Source organism: Coloeus monedula, assembly GCF_965178545.1.
Source record: "Coloeus monedula genome assembly, chromosome: 1".
NCBI lineage: Eukaryota > Metazoa > Chordata > Aves > Passeriformes > Corvidae > Coloeus > Coloeus monedula.
Window position 1 is genome coordinate 62,246,980 of NC_138781.1, and position 21,683 is coordinate 62,268,662.

The 21,683-nt window shown below is 38.9% G+C and overlaps 1 protein-coding gene across 1 annotated transcript in view; it reads right to left on the bottom strand.

Annotated features, from left to right (window-relative positions):
- The window catches only part of PDE1C (phosphodiesterase 1C), a gene marked incomplete at both ends in the record, with an annotated part of 356,527 nt that overhangs the window by 141,890 nt on the left and 192,954 nt on the right, over window positions 1-21,683 (bottom strand). The window lies entirely within an intron of this gene.

The following is a 21,683-nucleotide window of genomic DNA, read 5'->3' on the forward strand; positions in this document are numbered from 1 at the left end:
TGTTTGGTCCCAGCTGACCCTGAACCAGGCACATCAGCATAGAAACAAGAGGCAGCACTGATCTCAATTAGACAGACCTGGTGAGTAAATCTTCACAGACAGGAAAGTAAGCAAATGGGTCAAGAAGCAGGTCCCAGGATTAAAAACAAATCTCAAAATAAATCTTTAGACCTCTTTATTTTTTGAAAAAACTATGAGGTTCCTGCATTTTTTCCTGTACTCCATGCACCTCCCTAAGCATAGAAGATGACAGAAAAAAGCACTACAAAGATGAGTTTTAATTCTCTTAGAAATACAGAATGGGGATCCAGGTTCCCATCTGCTCAGCTGCAGAGAGACCATAATCTATGAGTATTACTACGGAATTAGCTGTCTCATAGTGACATTATTAATTTCTTGGCATGTTTGAGGTTTGTGTTCAGTTTTTGTGGCTACATTTTTTAATTAAAAAGGTGCCTGAGCAGAAGATGAGTCATAACCTAACCTGTGAAAGCAGCAGAAACTTTTAAGTGTGAACCGTTATTTATACAACTAATGATACCTAACTTTTACTATGCACTCTAGTAACCTATGCTTTCTTGAGAATTACTGGACTTAAATTTCATGTCAAGTAAACAGCAGGATGTGTGGGGGTCAAACTGTAATCCCCAGTGACAAGACAGTTGTAATACAAAAGCAATTACCACTGATGACAAGTTCATTAGCTCTCAGAAGAACAAATTCCCTCCACTGTGACACTGAACACTGATTGCGTTTATTACTCTAGTTTGAAAAATATTTGCTACACAAAGATGACTGCAACAAGATATAAAACACTGGTATTAGTAAACTGAGGGTTTATTGTCTTGAACTTTTTGAGCTGTACAGAATAAAGCTGGTCAGTTACTGAGAGCTGAAACTCCTCCAGTACCTGCTGGTACTACTCGGCAGGTATGCTGTTGACACACACTTTAGAGGATGATACCTAACTGATCAACCCAACAGTGCAGAGGGAACAGACCTGTCTAAAATTTTGAAATAGCAGCCAAAATGAGACCCTTTGAGCTCTCCTGGACTGCAGCAAGCTGTGACGAGCAATCTCCCTCTGAGTGAGACACCTCTCAGAGCTAGTGAACGCTCAAGTTTTTTGTACTCGGAGGATCAACAAACAATGGCAAATCCTGGACCAATATCTTCACTCCTTGATACTCAACCCTTCATCCACTGGGGAGATGCAAAGGCATCTGAGGTAAGTATTTCACTTATGTTTGAGGGGAATTTTTCACAGGTACCTTGATAGCACTCTTCATGTCTGTATGCATGCACGTGCACATATGATATAGCAAAGCTGGGAGAAATGCTGCTTTCTTAGATGTTTAAATATCTTAGATATGTAAGTAAGCTAGACCTGTAAGTAAGGTTAAGCCATAAATTATAAGCTAAATGGAATGCTGCTACATGTTGTTGTTCACTAAGTTGCTAAGTTTAACTTATAAGTTAGGTTAAATGCTGTTAAGTATTATTCCTCTGTTAAATTGTTAAGGTCAAGTTGTAAGTTAAGGTATAAGTTAAGTTAGGTATAACTTAGGACAACTAAGTGTTGTTCCTTTGTTAAATTGTTAAGGTATAAGTTAAGTACTGTTAAGTTTGAGTACTGTTAAGCTTTTAGGCCGTATTCCTTTTTATCTTTGCCCTCATTGTCCTTTTGTCATTCGCACAGACTGGATTTTGTTTGTTGTTGGGTTTTCCTTGGTGTACCACTGTGTAGTAAGTAGTAGACTGAATCTTGCCAACAAATGTTGTCATGCTGTCATTTAATATTTAATCTGGTTTTTACTTATACCCTTATCAGTGATTTTTAAATCAACCTCACTCGTTCGTAACACATACGACTCACTGGCTACTGATGCATAAAATAACCACCCTGCTCACACCTCTCTTCCTCACAGTCAACTAACTCTTCACAAAAAGCCGTCACACTTAGGAATTCAAAGCTCTCACACACCACTAAAGAGTGAAATAGAAAAGAGAAGGGTTAATAGGGTTTTTATTCCAGTTTCAGTCTCTGCCTAATTTTGCCTTTTTCCCTGAAAGCATCAGGAGATGCCTTTGGAATCTCTGGTCCCAAGGACACAAGACTCTCATTCCCAACACCAGTGGGGAGGAAGAGTGAGACATCAGCAGCTGTTTAGACATGTGTTGCTTCCCTCAGCTACTCCTTGTCCTGATTTCCCAGCTAGCTGAGATCCCAGAGACTGAGGAAAAACTTCCCTCTGGTAGCATGAAAGTTGACAAGAGAAAGGTTTCACTTGAGCCTCCCCCTTATGCAAAATAGGAAACACTGTTTTGACATTTACTAGATTAAAGGTGCAGCCAAAACCAGGTTTTGGATTTGCAGTTTGCCCTGTTTGTAAAATAAAGGAAATTTTATAATTTTGACTTCAGCAGCCTCCTTCCAAATCACTTTTTAAATCACTGACATACTAGAGCTTACACTGTGCTGAATCCTCCTAGATGCCTCATCAGGTGGAAACCAAAGACTCAAGTTCAGCTGTTGCCTGCAGAAATAGAAAATAAATTATCCAGAGTCTGAGAGAAATGAGAGGCATATTTCACTTGCTGGGGAAAATGACTCACTTCTGCTTCTCAGCAGAACTCGTTCCCTATGGGGTCACTGGGAGCCAGGGAAGGAGGGGGAGATAGAAGCAGGAAGTGCAAAAGTAAAACTGCAAACCCAAAGATTAGCATTTTCAGAAGATCTCCATGTCAACTGCAGCTTGCAGAGACAGGGACTACTTGAAATAAAAGTCAGCTTCATTTTCAAAGCTCAATGATGACTGGCACTTCATGAAACAAACATCTGCTCATGAGTAGTCAGCAATACCATTGCATACTGGTCAGTGCCTTCTGGCTTATAGCAAAGCAATTGCTTATGCTTTTTTATATACATATTCAGTGAAACAAAATTACCAAATAAAATCTAATTATAATCCCATAGGTCCATCCCTCATGATACTCTTCCAATTGATCTGTTATTGCATACAACCAACCATGAAGGACAGCCTAAAGAGAAATCCCCAGGAATGCTCAAGAAAAGGGCAATCATTAAAATTCCTTAACCAATGGCATAGTGAGAAGTGATGCACTGATAACCTGTGAGTAGTGGCCTAACATAACTGGATAAGGAGTATAAGCAGACATGAGTATATTTCAATGAGGAACAAAAAGGAGTCCCTTTTCCACAGCTGGTAACTTGTTTCTGATGCACTATTTTCAACGTTAACCTACTATTCCAATGTTAAGTGAAAATGAACTAAGGGGAAGAAGGTAGTATTTCTTATAAAACATTATTTAGAAATTAATGTAACTGTTCTAGACTAGTATTTGTTGTTGCCTTGAAATGAAGGCTACAAGCCATTAAATTAACGGATCAAAATAGCCTCCCATCCTCCATCCCCAGAAGAGCTATTTACTCCTTACATAAAAGACTGTGCGGTAGTAACTTACTAACATGAGGCAAGCACTGAAAAACCAAGTAAGTTTGGGTTTATTTTTTTAAAAATCATGAACCATTGTTGCAAAACAAAACATTTCTGAATTCTTTTCATTACTGATGCATGTCTCTGAGGAAAAAAGTGCATATTCACTAGGAAATTTGGAGAAAAACACAAGGGAATAAAGAGTATGATGGCATGTGCACATGAGTACTTAAATATCAGGCGATGAGGAAAGAAGAGCACCATCTGAAAAAATGTAAAAGTCCTCCAGTCCAGGAATAAAGAACTACCTCATACCCTTGGTGAGCCAGAAGAAATAGAAAACTAGCGCTGAACCTCTCTCCAAGAAGTAATTTCAGTGAGTCATTGAGAAGAAAATCCAGAGACTGAGATCCTCATACCCATATCCTCATAATCATTCAACTAATTATTATAAATAATGAAAAAATGGTCACAAATCACATTTCATCCACTAATCATCCAAGAACCAGTAGAAAAAGGGTGAAAGTCATCTAATAAATTATCTCATAAGAACTGTTTTCCTCTGGTTTATTTCCACCTCTCTGTGGCCTCTCTGTTGCATTTAAGGCCTTGACTGACACACATAAGAGCTCTGAAAAGGGAAGGGAGATGATTCTCCCAAGTCCACACACCTTAGTCCATCTGTTATAGAGCAGTGTAAGGAAGTGTAAGGAACACTCTGTCCAACAGAGTATTTTTCCCACCTAATCCGATCACTAGAAACATCACTAGAACTTTCCAAATAAACAGACTAGAGAGGATGACGATATTCAGATGAGTAAGCTGTACATCAGTCCCAAGCCCTACAGCCAGACTTACAGATATTCATCATCTCAGAAGCTAGACATGTAGGTGAACACAATATAAAACAGTATTTTTAATTCACTTTTCACATTGCTAAGATGAGCCCATCTTCTTTCTCAAAATTTATCTTTCCACTATTAATCACAATAGCCAACAAAATTGCGCAACATGTTTTTTGACAGCTTTCCTCAATTATTCTCACTATTATTGCCTCTACTCAAGCTTTCTGTTTTCTTACTATCAGCTTGCTTGGCCTTTTAGTTATTCTAGGTTATAATCCCAAATTAGCCCCTAAAACCACTCACAAAGTTCTGTAATTCGATAATTTGGAAGATAGTGTACATACTGTTCCATTCCTATTTTATTTAGGAATCACAATTTCTTGTAAATGCATGTGCCTTTTCACAGACTAGAGACTGAATGAATACTCATCTTTGACCTTATTCTCAGTTCATTGACACAACTCTTAATCTTTGCATGACCTGCTATTGACAAGCAAGATGCAGCATAAATGTAGTTTAAAACTTCATTTAGCAAAGAAAAGAAAAATTCTCTTACTTGTGTGCATTTTTGAAGTATAGTAGTACTTTGCTTTTTCTGTATTTTTCATTACAACTGTCCAATTTTGTGGAAAACCTAGCTCATTCTTTCAAAAGTAGGTGTGCTGAGTTCAACAGCAGACATGCTCGTACTTGCAGAAGATACCATTGCTGATAGCTCTACAGTAGGCCAGCCCTGAATTTTACTGAAAGGTACAATGAAACCACTCAAAAAATGTAAGCCTGATTCTAGTTTTCTTGTTTTAAATAGAGGAAATATCTCTGAATATATAATCTCTCAAAAGCTAGAGTAAATGTAATTGCACTGACTGTAAAGGAAACTATACAAGGTTAATTAGAGTAATAAAATAGGAAAATACAATAGAAGCACAACAGATTTTTACAGGCAGACCCTTTCTCCTGTTGCCCAGAAGCTGACTCAAGTCAGGAGCACAAGGAGCAAGCAGTTTCTTCTATGGGAATAAGATCAGGACCAGATGAAATACCACTGACACAAAGCAGAGATCAGGTAAACTATATGAACTATTTAAATTTTGATGTATTTTCTGTGTCACTGTAGGCTAGAATTTTAAGGTCATTTAAATATTTTTTGCAGCTTCTGCCACCTAAATTGCTTGATTCTCAGAAACTATATATAAAATAGGAATGAAAACACCTACTTCCTAGTAATAACACCAACTTCTCTGGAATATCACTCAGAATCACAGAATATTCTAAGTTGGAAGGGACCACAAGGATCATCAAGTACAACTCTTACATGAATGGCCTTACAGGGATCAAAAAGAGGCTGCAGGATGCATGGGTTTGCAGAAATCAAATAAGTAGAAAGACAGACATGCAATTTTGCAAGTCCTTTGTCAGGTCCTGCATCAACTACATATATTTTTTCAGAGCTTTATGAAAGGGCAAATATTCAAACACATTGGCCAAGACATTGAATTTTTTTAAGCACAAGTGTCTCTATGAATCTCTTGCCTTTTTTTTCATTCTGCTAAACAAGTTTTTTTTTCTTGTACTCCTGAATCTTTTCAGTTTGTATCCCAAATTATCTCCCAGTCACAGTGTCAAGGGAAAGGAAGAAAGCATCAGCTGAAGAAAAGCAGAGGAAGTTCCCTATCCATCCAGTGATCCAGACATGTATCTTAACAAGACTCTAGGTTATAAATCTGTAGTTTAAAAATTAACATATTGTAAGTATCTGTAGAAAGTTGTTAGTAAAAAGAAATAAACAAATAAATTATACTGTTACAGTACAATTTTGAGACTAAGTGATGGGCAGAATGGTAAGTAAAAAAGAATAAAGCAGACTATACAGAAAACTTGAATGAAAAATATCAGAAGTCTTATGTGAAAAATAGTGAAATTAAACCAGAACAGCTGAAGTGAATTTTCCCAAGAGGAATGTCCCTCTTCCCCTCCTCCCTACTCTCCCACCCTTGATATTCTGCAATGCTATTAAAGTATAGAAAGGAAGCAGTGGCAGTTACAATGCAAGGAAATAAACACCCCAACACATTCAGTGCAGAACAAAAACAAAACCAAAAAAAAAAAAAAGGCAAGTGGTAAAGCATGAAAGGAGTAGAACAGAAATTCTTTATTTCTCAAATTTCTTACTTAAAAATACACTTTCATTATCACATACTTCTGAAAATTAGAAGTCCTCTTCACAGCACCCAAACAAAGTGACCTTATACACAACGGAAAATACTGCTGTTTCCATTGAGTACAGCAGGAGGTAAAACACTGCGTGTCTCTCAAAGCCTAATTTCTTTTGCTGTTTACCCAACAGGGACTGCATGGCACAATCCCAGTGAAAACCCCACATGGAAACAATTTCCATTATTTATCTCTTTCATCCCTGTAAGAAAGAAATAAATACAAAAGGAATGTGAGTATCCAGATCTGAAGGGATCTGGTTCAAGAAAAGGTTTTCCTAAGCACGTACCTATGGGGCAAGTCAAGACTTCAGGTATTTGTCACATAAATGGGCTATATGGATAAATCTTCAATTCATTTAATTCCAGTACATAAGTGTTCCATTTTTAGAACTGGGGTAAATTGTAGTCTCCATTGTATAGTCACATCATGGGTACTAGGCCCTGAAAGCATCAAATTCTTTTGTTCTTATGAATAAAGCTGAGCAGAAGCTTGAAATCTCAAGTACTCAATATAATTGTACTAAATAAATATGGTAAAGAGAAGACATCTGTGTTATTAAATATCATAAAAGTGAGCAGTTTTGGCTTATTCATTTTCATTAAATTTGGTGATGCTTTTTCATTAACCTTGATGAATGCTGATGCTTTTTTCTGAGTGACATTGAAATCTCCAGAGAAACAGAAGCTGATGTGAGAAATACTGTTTTCTATTTAACATTTCACTAATAAAAATATATTAGACAGTACAGCAATGCAGATGAATATCAAGTAAAGTATTTTGACAAACATCGAATGTCAAATTTCCCGCATGTTCACTCATCGGAGGAAATAATGTTCAGGGATGGGACTACATGATTACACAAATTTATTGTTTAAAATAACAAAACGCATCAGTCAAGGCGTGAGATTCTACAATAACTCCAAATAATGGTGACTAATCACAAGATTTAGAGTTACATCATAATTTATAACTTTCTAATCCAATAGGCACTTAAAACAACGCTTTGCTTTATGACCTATCACCTGTGGCACTTCTCACTGCAATGCAGCTATGTCTTGACCAATAACTTCTCATGTCATGTACACACAGATGTCTCTCTTATACCATCTACATTCTTAACTTAAACTATATAAAACCACACTATTATATCTTAAAACTCTCCACCAGAACACCCAGTGTACAATTTTACCTATAACTATAGGAACACAGGCTTGTAATCCTTTTGCTTAAGATCTACAAATCTCTGTCAATTAAGCCAGACCTAGTCTCTTCCAGGGTTGTAAATCAAAGCCTCCTTTAATTGCAGGAGTTTCTACTCCTCTGTCTCCCACAATCGAAAATACCAGAAACTGCAAAAGTCATCTTGTAATATCACCAACATCAAGGTTACCAGCTAGTATTTCATCAACATTATGTGGATAAGTCATCTTGATTCGATTGCAGAAAATACACTATTTCCCTTTATTATCAGAATCCTTCATTAGTAAGCAGCATCATTTAAAAAAAATAGGTAATTAAAACCATTTTTAAGATCGATTAACAATAGGAAACACTGGAGAGGAAAAAGTGTGGAGTGGAAAGTTGAAAGGGGCCTGAGAAACGGTAAAAAGGTCCAGATAGGAATACCTGGTAACCACAAATGCTGCTGACTTCTTGTCAAGACAAATGTCCTCATTCTGTATAAATGAACTGAAGAATGGGACTTAAGAGGTTTATTAGTATTTATTAGTATTTATTAGTATTTTACTTGGTATATTTCCTATATTTCCTAAGTATTTTACTTATATGGTCTCACAACATATGAAGATAACATTTACTTCCTGTGCTGGTTTCAGCTGGGGTAGAATTAACGTTCTTCATACTATCTAGTACAGGGCCATGTTTTGCATTTTTGTGCTGAAAACATTGTTGATGCTACAGAGATGTTTCTGTTATTGCTGACCAGTGCTTGCACAGCATCGAGGCCTTTTTTGCTTCTTGCACTGCCTTGCCAGCAAGGTGGCTAGGGGTGCGTAAGAAGCTGGCAGAGGACATAGCCAGGACAGCTGACCCTGGCTGAATATGGAATATTCCATACTACATAGTGTCATGCTCAGCATATAAAGCTGGGGGAAGAAGGAAGAAGATGGGGACGTTTGGAGTGATGACATTTGTCTTCCCATGTAACTAACCATTAGGCATGCTAGAACCCAACGGTCCTGGAGACAGCTGAAGACCTGCCTGCCCACCCATGGGAAGCAATGAATTGATTTCTTATTTTGCTTTGCTTGTGTGTGTGTCTTTTGCTTTCTCTTTTACTCTTCCAATTCTCTCCACATCCCACTGGTGGGGGGGTAAGCAAGCAGCTGTGTGGGGCCGAGTTGCTAGCTGGGGTTAAACCACAGCACTTGGATAGCTGCTCTCTGCACACAGATGGTGCATTCTGAATTGATTCAAGCATTGATTACACAAAATAGCTGAAATAAGGACCACAAATCTTCTCTCCCACTAGAAAAAATGCCCATGTGCATGACCAAAATACATTCAGAAAACTAAAAAAACCCCCCAGAAAACAAAATGTGTAATTGATTTTGATTGCCTTTTTTACTCCTGAGTTCCCCGGATAATCAGGTCCTACTATAAAGACTGAAAATGTCAAATTTTTGTTTCTTTCTTAAAAATAGAAACAAATGGGAAAAATGTGAAAACTGGCAACAGCACATGTTCTTTGGAGAGTAAAAGTCACTTTGCAAAGGCAGTACATATGAAGGCATTGCAGAAAGTGAGGTCAAAATATTCCTTGGAGAGAGCTAAATAGAAAATAATCTCTTTCTGTTATGTCAAGTGTGAATGTGTCCACAGACAAGATCAAATCAATGCACTGAGAAGATCACATAAAGTTCCACTTGCATATTTTAGGCTGAGAAGAGATCATGGAGGTTACGATTTCCTTTCACATTTAAGGATAAAGGAAAGAGAAGTGTTCATGAAATTGAAGGTTTAGAGAAGATACGTCAAATATAATTTAACTAAACAACATACAACATGAAATTCAACTCTTTCTCATGGTAATTGGCAATTAAAGAAACAACACAGAAAACAATCTTCATTTACTCATGGTAAACAATGAGAGAAAGTGTCTGGCACCTGTATCTGCAGTATGTGCAGACACTGTCATTGGGGTATATCAATCTAGAATGATTATATCCTGGATAACAAAGCTCTGCAAAGTTTCTTCACTAAAGATAGGATATTTCTATAATTTTACAGTGCCTGTCCCACCAGTCACTAGTCCTTACTTACTCCCCTGACATACACAGTCTCTATCTCAGTTCTTGGGTATACTCAGTATCCCTCAGGGAAATCCCAGGGCAGAGCAACTTCTTCCAGCAAACACTGGACATTTTCTCCTTCTGGCCTGCCATTTTTTACACTAAGTATCTCTATTTCTCCAGTGTAATAGAATTCCACACCCATATAATCCGAGGTACTCTTATCACTAGCTTTTTTAGCAAGTCTTCCCCTCTTGTTCCAGTATAATGTCCACAGATTTCAGTGGTTTCCCCAGAAAGAAGATGTTCAAAATTATCTGTCCTTTCTTTTTGTCCATCTCCCTTCCCACCACCTCTTCCATCTTTCTTCCCCACCACAAAAGCTGACGGTTGACTTCTGCTATCTTCTTCTGCCTTCTCCACTTGCCCAATCCACTGTTGTCCAGTGGCCTTTTTCATCAACAGACTAAGCTCATTCTTCTTGATCTTCCATGGATTTTTATCAAATTATACCGATGGTGGGGGGGAATTACTGGGGGGAAAATTTCCTTTCCACTTTCTCAGAATGAAATTACTAATTGTAACAAAATGTTTATTGAGGAAGCAAACAAACAAATCATTCATTTTTTTCATGGGAACAGAAATTCTGCCTGCACAGCACCAATTCAAATTGCATTTAAACAGAATGATGACTTGTTCTTCTGTTGATATTCTCTGAAATGAGTCAATAACTTCTAACTTTGATGCTTCAGAGATTATTGGAATAGCCCTATTCCATTGTCTTCTGAAGTTTTAAATTTCAAGATAATAGTAACTGTAGCAAACAATTAGGATCTTACAATATAATGCTCTTGTACAGAAACATTAAGGTTAAATAGAAATGGCACTTCCTCCAGAAGGTGGGAACATGTGCTGGAAGCAATAGCATCTACTTCAGAGGGCAAAAGCCTATATGACACATAAATGGATAAGCTAGACATGATTTCAAAATCATCTCTGCCCACACAGATTCCAGCAGGTGTAATGACTCATTTATCTCCAATGACGGAAAATTTTGTGGCCATAATGAAGAATGTCAAATATTTTCTTTCTTGTTGGTAATTACTATTGTATTCCCAGTAAGGTGAGATTAGAGTACACAAAACCACTCTGGCTCTACTTCATCCCTCCACTGGGAAATTACAAATCATTAGGTCGAGAAAATATTTTTACAGCAGTGAAGTAGCATCAGTGTATGTGACAGTGCTCTTCCAGTTCTTAACTGCTTTCTAAATCAGGTACATCAGCGTAAACATAGAGCAAAAAGAAATCACCAACCTGAAATCAGTCGTCCACTGGCAGAAACAATCATATGATTGCCCAAATACCTTATCAGATACCAGATTGTCTCTCTCAAACATGTCAAGTCCATCTGACAACTACTACGTCTGGCCCTCCATTACCTTCTGAGAAATCATTTCCTGAATCTACTTGCTGTGATGGTTAACAACATCCTTTTTCTAGTCAAATATTATTCTTGGCGAGGAAAACCCCTTTTTTTCAGCAACATTTTTCATCAGCTCAAATGGCTTTTCTCTTTCTCTTGCATTTACTTCTCTGATATACTTAGTGGCATCAGTCACATTCACACTAAGCTTTTATCTTAGAGCCTGCATCTATTAGTCCCCAGTCAACCTACCTGTTTTTCTCTTTGTTCAAAATTTCTTGAATATGAATGGTGCAGTACCCTACACAGGGACTTGAGCAATGGCTTGTTCAAATTCTTGCCTTTAAAATAACTTGCCTGACACTTCCTAGGATGGCAATTGCACTTTTACTCTACTACTCATAACCACGTTAATGAGCAGTAGGCCTAAGACTATCTTTTTCTTTCATTGCCACATTATAAAATTATGAAATATTTTCTTGTTACTAAACATAAAGATGTCTAACTTTACACTTCCATTGCTAAATTTCATCCCTGTGTAGTTACTCCATCTCTCAGTCATTAAGTGTTTTTTCTATTTTATCCTTCAGTCATCTTCACTGATGGGGCTTTTTGAATGTTTGTATTTCTTTGTCCTTCCTATCCTGTCATCCTAATTTGCTAATATTATCAGCCCCCAGGGTCATAACTCACCTTCTCTCACAACCTGTTTTTGCCTCTCCATCAGACAGTTCCCTATGCCATCTTCCTTTTCTAATTTTGATCCCCATTTCCTTCAGGTGAAAAAACCACATAGCACCATAATTTCACAATGTCTAACTGGATTGAAATGTCTATTCTCCATTTTTCTAGAATATATACTATGTAACGAAGAAAACCATAGACTGATCTGGATCACCACTGGCATATTGACTGGCAAATGCATACTGAATTCCATCCATTTCTACCACTTACTTCTGTGTCTTCAATTATTCATTCTTTCAGAAGTAATTCTAAAAAATATAAACATAAACCACCCAATCCAAAAATTCTGCCCTAGCACAGAAACCTGATTATAAATCTTTCACTGAATTTGGAATTTCAGATTTCTAAAAACAGAGTCAGAATTTCAGTTCTCTAATTATTTTGGTATGGAAAATACCCAATCTCTTGTAAATCAAGTACATTAAGTTCAAAGTGAGCAAATTAAATTAATTTTGTTATCTTTCTGGTAGTGTTAATTTCCCACTTCCTACCTTCTTTTCTCACAGCAGTTCCACTCCTCTTTTATTTATAGAGATTAAGAACAGTTTAGCATTTGTTTTAACTTCCTTAGTAGAGCCTAACTCTGCTGAGCCTTAGGCTGTGCTGCTGCTCAGGTGAAAGCATTAAAACTCCATTCTGGTGAGCACTAATTCCTTGTTCTTTTGCCACAGCTAAACAAAGGAGTTAATCTTGGTAGCTCAGAGGGTTCAAGAGCAAAAGTCAGTAAGACATCTTTGTAAGATGCAGGCTATCACCACTATAGATCTAGATATAGATAAAGATATAGATATCTCTCTATAGCCTGTGAATGGTATAACATTGTGCAAATATCCTTACTCTGACATAATGATAATTTCGCATTACATATCAACAGAGTTCACCTCACTTAACAGAATTAACAGAATCAGGTTAAACTTTTGGAACTAAAACTATGACAAGCTAGATCAGGAAAAACAAGTATAACTGCAAAACTATATTCTGTGACTTCAGCTTTTGCCAAAAGAGTCAAAAGTTTAGAAGAAAGGGGCACAGACACTAGAGCAGGCATATATGAATGTACAGCACCAATGTGGAGGGATCAGAAGAGAAGGGTGATGCTCCTACTTCAGCAAACAGCACTAAACTGCCGTTCCTAATAAGCCAACACTGGGTCTTGCAGGTGAGCAAAACTACGGTAACATTTTTGTGTTTGTACCACTGGGGCTCATCAGTGACAGTGCCAACAGTGTGGTGACAAGAAAACCATTAGGATGCAGTTATGATTCCATAAAGAGTCTTGAATGCTTAGGTTCAGATTTATGTAAAACATTTCTAAGTAACATATTTTACTCATTTGCTTTTCTTTGCATGTTCCCAGGACTGGATAAAAACATTGTCATTCAAAAACACTTTGAGTACTTGGAGGCTCCTCAACACGTAGCTTTCTTTATATACAGTAAAAAACAAAAGTCGTTTTTAATTGCAGCACGGACAAAGGTTCTTCCCTCCTTCATCTGATCAGTCATCATTTCAACTCTCCCTCATGCTGTAGATGCAGTTAAAATGTTTTCACAAGCACCTACTCTCTGGCAGGAGTGAAAAGTCAACATACAAAATTATGCCATTGTCGAATAATGACAGAATACAAAATGATTGATATTGGTGCCTGGGACTTCAAGGTAACTGTAATGTGTATTCTAATGCCAGATATTTCACATAACAAGTCCTTTCGAGATTATTAATGACTACAGGATTTTTTTAATGATGGCTGCTTAACAACAGATGGCAAAAGGGGCTGAAAAATATTTTTTGTTGCAGCCAACAAATTTATTGATGGCTTCACTAACATTGCAGTAGAAATGCAGAAAGAAAACAAAGATATTTAAAAATTCACCCGATTAATCATATGAATTTATACTTTCACAAAATAGTCTTGTAGATTTAACAGCACAACCAACTGCCAGGATTCTTTTTCAGAAAAGTATGTTTTTCTGTTATGTTTTTTACTTCTAAAAAAAATGGAATAACATTCCTAAAGAAAATACATGCTCCTTTTGAGGAAATGCATGTACCCTGAGGAACTCTCAATATTCAGAAACGGGCTGATGGAGTCCTCCTCAGTAAGAGCAGCTGACACATGCAAACTGGGGCAAGAACCCCAAGGAACAACTCAACTCACACCAAGAAGCAGAAGACATCATTCCACAGATTGTAATGGTTTGACAGAGTTATGCCTGACTTGAGCACAGTGTACAGAGAAACGATGCACAAAACAGCCCTACTAGTCAGGAACTATACAGGTGTTTAGCATGCAGCCAAGCCAGAAATAATGGTATAGTCTACCATCAACATGCACCCACAGATAACTGCCCATAGGCTCAGGACTATTTTAAGTTATGCAGTTTCTGTTTCAGAGTTGATTCATGTCATGTTGATCATAAACAGCAAGCATGAAGCTGTGGATATGCCCTGCTGGTTTGCTGTGGTGGATTTTCTTCTCCATGTTGGGTCCTGCAAGCACAAAGACCTTGACTCTGTTCAGCTGCATAGATAGAGATCCTACTCTATTAGACAACCACAAGGCTAAACCATCTATCTGATCAAAATAATGGTTTTAAACTTTTATTGCTGTTTTTTACTTTTCGGTGAGTATTTTAAATGCAGAAACACTTCAGTGAAGACAAAGAATTTAACAAAATAAGGTAACTCCCATTTCCAGCAATACTCCTAATAAAATTACATTTTATTAGAACCTGCAATGACAGAGGGTCACAGTATCATTTTCTTTCTATGTAGTGGATTGACCCTGGCTGGATTCCAGACACCCACCAAAGTCAGTCACTCACTCCCCTCCACAGCTGGACAGAGGAGAGAAAATATAACAAAGGGTTCGTGAGTTAAGGACCAGGAGAGATCACTCACCAAATACTACCATGGGCATAACAGGCTGGAATTAGAGGTATTAATTAGATTTACTATTAATAAAATCAGAGCAGGATTATGAGAAATAAAATAAAACCTTAAAAACACCTTCCCCCAACCCTTCCCTCCTTCCTAGCTTTACCTCTTCTTCCAGCAGTGCAAGGAGACAAGGAATGGGGGTTATGGCCAGTTCATCACCTGTGGTTTCACCCACTGCTCAGGGAGATGAATAGTTCCTCTGCTCCACTCCTGCCTCCAGGACAGGCTACTTCAGAGTGGGCTCCTCTGTCCACAGCTCTCCCACAGGGTCACAGCCTCCTCTCAGGCATTCACTTGCTCTGGCATGTGTCTCCTCCACACCAGGTCTGCATCTCTGTGGTCCTTCATGGGTTGCGGGGGTACAGCTGCTTCACCATGGTCTTCACCACAGGCTGCAGAGGAATCTCAGCTCCAGTGCCTGGAGCTCCTCCTCCCCCTCCTTTCTCCACTGACCTTGGTGTCTGCATAGTTGTTCCTCTCACATATTCTCACCCTCCTCTTCTCTGGCCACAATTACAACTGCCCAACAACTTTTCTTTTTCTTTCTTCTTAAATCTGTTATCACAGAAGCGTTACCACCATTTCTAATTGGCCCAGCCTTGGCCAGCAGCCCACCCATCTTTGGAGCCTTGAGGGTCTGGGTCTACTGGACATGAATGAAGCTTCCAGCAGCCACCCCTACAGCCCTCCATTATCAAAAACCAGGCCATGCAGACTCAATACAATATCCCCACATTAAGTTGTTCTGGACAGAACTCACAGACACATAGCATATCTGTACTCAAGACTAGACATCTATTTTTAAGCTTGATGGGTTCTAAATACAGAAAAGCAGAAAAGAGCACTGTTGAGCTCAGAAAAGCAGTAATTCAACACTGATAAAGAAGTGAAATGCAAAAAAAGTCCAGTCCTGGGAAGCTGAAGAAGTACAGACCTCGCCAGCCAGGAGGAAATACACTGAGTATAATATATGTATATATTATACTAAGTATATAGTATTAATAGTATATATTATATACTAAATATATAGTATATAAATGCCAAAAAGTCTTGGAAAAATAGACAGTTGTTGATAAACAACACCAAGCTAGGTGGGAGTGTTGATCTGCTTGAGAGTAAGAAGACTCTACAGGCCTGGACAGGCTGGATCCATGTAGTGAGGCCAGTTGTAGGATATTCAACAAGGTGAAGTGCCAGGTCCCTGCACCTGGGTCACAACAACCTCATGCAATGCTACAGGCTTGGGATCAGTAGCTGGAAAGCTGCCTGGCAGAAAAAGGACACAGGGGTGCTTGTTGACAGGTATCTGAATGTGAGCCAGCAGTGTGCCCATGTGGCCAAGAAGACCAATGGCATCCCGGCCTTTATCAGGAATAGTGGAGCCAGCAGGACATGGGAAATGATCATCCCCCTGTATTTGAAACTGGTGAGGCTGTGTTCACTTTGTAGTGAGTACTGTGTTCACTTTGGGGCCCCTCACTACAAGACATTGAGGTGCTCAAGCATACCCAGAGAAAGACAACAAAACAGGATGTAGGGACAGGAGAACAACTCTTAGGAAGAGTGGCTAACAGGATGGGGGTTATTCAGACTGGAGCAATGGACACTACAGGGGGACCTTATCACTTTCTGCAACTACCTGAAAGGAGGTTGTAACCAGATGGGGGTCACACTCTTCTCACAAGTGACAGGATGAGATGAAATGGTCTCAAGTTGAGCCAGGGGAGGTTTCAATTGTATATTAGGAAAAACGTCTTCACTGAAAGCATGGTCAGGCATTGGAACAGGGAAGTAATGGAAAGACCGCCCAAGGAAGTGATGGAAAGACCACTCCGGGAGTGTTCAAAAAACATGTGGCACTTGGGCATGTGGTTCAGTGGTGAACTTGGCAATGCTGGGTTAACAGTTGGTCTTCTTGTTCTTAGGAATCTTTTTCAACCTAAACTATTCAGCGATCTGGAAAAAGGAGAGGAAATATTTAAGATAACCCCGAATGTTGCATGCAGACCTTCTCAGCTTCATTCCTCTTCATTCCTTATGTTTCTCTTTTTTCTGATGTTATTCTCTCTGTTATTTTTCTCTAGCCTTGTATTCTTTCCTTCACTGAACTTAAACAGATGAAAAAAATACAGTAAGATCAGTACCTTACTGGATTTTAATAAATCAGTTCTGTTAGTCTGCAAAAAACACACTATTGCTCAAGACATTAACCCTTATGTTGTAAAAAATTCTGAAAATTTTAATACAGTCAAGGGATATAACACGTTAATGTCAAGTTATAAACATTAGTTATGTCATAAAAAAATTATGTGTAGACTCAATATACCTTTACATTTTTAGAATTATGCAGCAAGCTGTAGCTCAAAAGTAATGTGTTTGTCATGTTATTCATATACCATGGATAAGATTAAATACAATGACCTTAAACCTACCTCAGCTTTATCTGTGCTATAAAGAAAAAAAGCAGGAGGGTAACACGTAAGAAAGTTGAGTAGAGATACACTTTTTGACACCAATCAAACAGAGATTCTGCCATCCCCTGGGATCATTATTCAGCTGTCCATCTGGCCCCAGCTCCCGAAGAGCTTTCAGAAGTCCTGCAAGAAGCATATAATTTCAAATCTGCAGTTCCCACTTATGGTTCTGCAGCAGAGGGTTTATTACACCAGTAATAAACTCATAGAAACCAGAGAGCTCCTGGTGAAACAAATTAATGTGAACAGCAAGTCAGTACTGTCACTTCTTGTAGGCAGTTCAGCAGCAACAACACACTCCTAAATGAAGAAACTGTTCTGCTTACTCATGAGGTACAGACAGTCTGAGGAGCCAAATGTGGTTTTGTGGATTTACAGATTCCTCCAAAGGACAGGGGAGCACCCTCAGACCATGGCAAGTCTTCAGCAGGCACCCTGAACTGGTCCCCATTCCATCACATGTACAGTTAACATCTCTCTCAGCTGTCCCACATTGTTCAACTTCCTAAAGAAAGTCTGTTCCTCTTTATAGCGTGATATTTAAGGAAACAGACTTCAACAGAATTATCATGATTCTGCTTCAAATCTTTTCTGAAGAAGAGATTCCTTAAACACTTCATTAAACGTTCAATAATGTAATATTACAAATGATAATCACAAAGGGAGTAGCAGAGCTGAGATAACTTTCCATGTCTCCATAAGGAGGCAACAGGGTTTTTGTGTCAGGAATTCAGTCCACCCAGCCAGAAATACAGGCAATAGTGGTTTTTTCCTTTTATATCTACAGTAGACCTTTACCAAATTAAACATATTGAGGCTAACTCATCTTCTCTTTTACTCCTAGCCTTCAGATGTCTTTTACTTGAAAATTTAAGGGAAATACTTGAAGCAGTACAACCACTTCATTTCTTCCCTTACTGTCTCCACACATCCATCAGAATGTATAAATATTTGAGAATTTTCCAGCATCAGGATGTGCCATTTTTGCTAACTACATTAAGAAGTGGTAGGTAAAACAAAATTGAAGCAATACTGACCATCTTTCTGGTTTTGGTAAGACCACATACTTATGACAAGGTTGTACTTATATCAAGTAGAGAAGGACAGAATAACCAGTCACTAAGCATACCTATCATGGAACTGGGGTGGTACTTTCATCAGAACAAGAGCAAGATGTGTAGTCACATGAAACAACTACAATGAAGGTTTCATGGGTAGGCTAAATGCCCTCAAAAGTCAGACAAATGTTGAAAAGACATGACCTGCACCTGGCCATTTGTCATAGGTTAGCAAGCATAGTCCCGGAAGGGACGTCCTTGCTAAGGGGTGCTTACAGTTTCCTCTGGGAACTGATAGAACCTATCAGCTGGCCAGTTTGAATATGGACAATTCTCTAAGCCACTTAAAGTTGTGAACACCTCTGTGATCCACATTTAAGAATAGGCAAACTCCCCCTCCAAGCTCTCTCTCATTTCCGGTGCTGGCACAGGTGGCTGCAGGCCCCGTGTGGGGGCCAGCGGGCCCAGCCAGGCCCTGCTTGGGCCAGGCAGGGCCAGGCCACGGCCATCCTGGAGCCATGGACCTGTTCCAGCCGTGGAACACCCCCACTGCCTTGCCGTGGGCAGCCGGAGCGGCTCGGCTCTCCCCCTCTCCACTTCGATAAGAAAAATTCAACATTCCAGCTGCAAAGCTGCAAGGCTGAGGTTTGATTAACCCTTTTACTGCTGTGAAGAGCTGAAAACCTGAGGGAAGAGAGAGAGGAGATGCTTAAAGCTGAAATTCTGTTGTGAAGCTATGATATATCAGAGTATCCTGTTGTAATTTCATGAAGATATGGGGGGTGGAGTGTTCAACTCGTAAGCAAAAGCACCTGCACTGAGATAGGCAGATGCTGACGCAGCTGTAATTTCATGAGAACTTTGGACAGGGAGAGATGAACCAGATGAGGACCTTTGCTCCAAACGGGAAAGGAGAAAACCTCAGTCCCTAGAGATGAACCAGATGAGGACTTCTGCTCCAAACGGGAAAGGAGAAAACCTCAGTTCCTAGAGATGCTCCCAGAGATAGTCTTAACGATGAACATGATGAAGACCCTTTGCTCCCAGGGAAGGAGAAGGGCCTCTGTTTTTGTTTCTGAACGGCTCAACCTTAAAATTGTACCCCAAAAAACTTCAAGAGTGGACCCTCAAAAGCAGTTGCAGGAAAAGCTGCAAGTCGGGGGAAGAGACTCACATGCAGGCAGAGAGACTCCTCTTCCTAAATGGACTGAACAATATTTGGAAGTGGGCAGCTGTCTCGTTGTGATAATGTTTTCATAGCATGAGCAAGAAGAGACTTCTCTTTCTAAATGGACTAACCAAGGTTATTATGGCAGTGGTAAACAGACTGAACATCTCAAGGGTTGTTTTTTCACATTGTCAGTGGGAGAAGGGAGGAAGGTGGGGGGAGGAGGAGAGTTCTGAAGGTGGTATAATTTTTTTTTCTTTTCTCCATCTTTTAGGTCTGTTAATAAACTTCTTTATATTCTTTCAAGTTTGGTGCCTGCTTTGCATTTCTCCTAATTCTTATCTCACAGCAGATAAACAGTAATGAGTATTTTGGACCAAACCACTACACTAAATTGGTGTTTCTGCCCGGTTGCAAACCGAACCCGTGACACCATTTTTCAAATAACCTCATCTGGCCCCCCATCATGACTCTCAGGCCCTTGCAGTGGGCACAGCTGTATCCCACCTGCTTTGGGCATCCTGTGAGCAGCCCCACCAGATGAAGGGCTGCCCAAGATCAGAGCTCTGAATGGAAAAAGAGAAGCTTAGAAACAGGACCTGAAATATTCCAAACTCCCATGTTCAAGGCTCCCAACTGTCCCTATGTTTGACATCACCTACATCTTGCTGTGATGCTCCTCTTCATTTGTAGGCAGGTGGCTCAAATCCAGATACACATAGGGGTAGTAAAGTCAATAATTCAGCAAGTTGTTAAAGTCCATGGTTGTCACATTCATTTTTTGGTTTGCATCTCACTAATCTATGCCTAACTGTTCACTTGAATGTGGATGAATATAAGAACATACTTACTTTTCAAAGTCTGTTATTGTTTGCTGACTTTTAATGCATCCATCCCTTTTCCTTGTGTTCATTTATAAAACTTTATAAACATTTATAAAACTGTAACTCATCCCCAGAGGTACAGGAAAACAGAAAGCATCCAACAAGAATCTATCTTGTATTTTTGTTTGTCTGAAATCTCAACAGCAAAGTCTTTGCACCAGCTTATCGTGGGGATAGCAGGACAGACAGTACAAGGCCAAAACAATATAGTTTGATTTACAGAAAATCTTTCAATTTACATACAGAATAGATTTGATAGGGGAGACACTGAGAAGTAACAAATAAGGAAAAATTATGATGTAATTTCGGAGAGTCCCTTTCCTGATCATAAGGTATTATTATGAATTTTTCTCACAGACCACTGCATAATATAATGTATAATAATAATTTATTTGGACAAATATAAAAATGGGAGCATGTAATGGAAAATTAGAAAGCAACGTAATTAAATTAGAAAATGGAATATGTAATTAATAAATGATGAGAAAATATTAGAGACCTAACACAGGATGAGAAAGGAATATATGTTTTTGTTTAGTTCCCAGTATTTTTATGGTTAAAATGATGGAAAAAGCTATATTATGTCTTGGGTAATAAAAAAGAAAGAGATCACTAAATTGATGCCCAAGCTGAAATGACAGACTGCTATAACTTTAGAAAGATCGATAAATTAGCTTTCTCAGTTAAATATACCACTACATTAAAATGTATCTAGCTAGAAAGGATGCCTAGTAACAAAACAAGAAGGAAGAAAAATGTTAAAAGGAAAAAAACTCTTTGAAGAATTTCATGCCTCAATATGGAAAAATATTAGGGCATGACAGCAAACCCAGGTGCAGCAGGTGTAATGACTCCAGTGGGAATTCCCTCATAACAGCTTGCAGAAACAGGTCTTAGTTTGCCAAAGGGACTGGGTACTTCCTTAGAGAATGCTCTCCTTAGTCACCTTTAAATCAAACAGACCCAAGAACTGCAGCCCAGGCTCCAGAGATCAGGACCTCTCCTTAGAAAACATCACCAAATGAACAGTTAGGTGTAGTGAAGTGCAATCTGGTCCAGGGTGGAGCTGAATGCCCTCTCCACTAGGGCCTGCCAACTCCAAATCAGCCCACCTCTGGGAATGGTGCAGTATGGGGAACCTTGTACTGTGGCCACCCATCTCTCCTCATTCTATAGGTGAGAAAGAGGAGATTTTCCACATTTGTCAGGCTTTTCATC